Here is a 1687-nt window from a genome sequence, read left to right on the forward strand (position 1 = left end):
TTCGTGCTTGCCATGATTATTGATTGTAAATGTGTGATCGTTGTATACGTGGCATCTCCTTTGTGAAAGGATTTTCTATAATATGTGTTTTAACTAAGTTATTACATGTATGTAATATGTTTAACCTAAGTGTTTGATAAAATGCTTGAATGTGAAAATGCGTGTTTAAATGCATGTAATGAGGGCGTTGGGATAGGATTCTCAATTCCTTTAACTTGGTTATAGTAACCTTTATATAACCTATTTTACTACTATGTGCAGTATGGATGAAATGTCTATGTATGATACTATGTGTAGTATGTGTTTGTTAAATTGCTCAAGTACGATCTATATTTGATTTCTGTTGTCACATGCTGTTTTGGATTACTATATGTGAATGCTATCTTTGGAATGTGATTGGGGCTACGATGTAGTCCAGGCAATCGATAATTGTCTGTGAACGGTAGTTGAACTGCTTAACCACGACAGACACGCCCGATAAATCCGAGTCATACGCTGCTTGTCGGCAGTGGTTGGCCTCGCAGAGTGTTTACGCGCTCCATGTCAATCGGCTCGACGTATGCTCGTACCAGTTGAGCTTGTTAAGTAACCCGGTTGACCCATGTATGTTCACCATGTATGGACGCTACTATTTGAATCTAAGGTACCAACTTACCAGTGTAAAAACCCGTCTAACCTTGGTACCTTGATCCGTTAAGACTCATGAGCCGGGCATGGTGGTATGGGACACTGTGATCGTGCTGTCGGCCTACGCTGGGGTAACGAGCCTCTCCGTAGTGACTAATCACCAACACCATCTCGTGAGCTGAATACGGTGGCATTGGACACTGTATTCGAGCTGTCGGCCTACACTGATTAGGTGACGAGCCCTTTGTAGTGACCTCGAGCATACTCTGAGACTGCGTTGAGGTGACGAGCCTTTCCCTAGCAAATAGAGTATAAACTAGGCCTGCACTAATCAGGTGACAAGGCCTTTGTAGTGACCTAGAACTGTAACATCGTATGAGATTTATTAGGATTGACGACCCTAGAATGGATCATTGTTTGGGAATTGATATAAGGGAGGTGCCTTGGCTTCCCAATCCTACTGTATGAATATGCCTAATTAAAAACTTGGCTAATCACGCACATACATCGCATGACATGTGCCTTTGGCGTTGGAGTTGAGCACAGCGAGAGTGCTGCATGCCGCGATCGTTAGATGTTGTTGCAAGAGGGAGTGCAGGCGAGGGCATGCATTATTAATACATATCATCTTTGCATTGACCAGAGTATTTAGGGATGTTTGAGTGTATTGCTTTATCATTACTGCCTGATTGAATTGATAACATGTTAATCTTTGCTTTATAGTTTCACTGAGTTAATCACTCACTCCCACGTTCTGGGACGGTGTTTTAAACACCAACCAAACCCTGTTATAGTTACAGATGATGGCGATGCTTACGAAGCAGAGCCAAACTTTTTCGATGATGAGGAGGAGTTCTCCTACATGCAGTTATCAGGCGGGTTTATGTAGACCGTTCTGATCATCGGGATTACAGGATTATATGATTAGTTGAACATTACACATTTTATATATTTTGAAAATTTTACATGTAAATATTTAACTTGGTGACATGTTCATACTCAGGAGACTTACAATCACTTATATGCTTTATATACTTATTACAGTCTTCCGCTTGCGTAA

Source organism: Magnolia sinica, chromosome 7 (genome assembly GCF_029962835.1).
Source record: "Magnolia sinica isolate HGM2019 chromosome 7, MsV1, whole genome shotgun sequence".
Classification (NCBI taxonomy): Eukaryota; Viridiplantae; Streptophyta; class Magnoliopsida; order Magnoliales; family Magnoliaceae; genus Magnolia; species Magnolia sinica.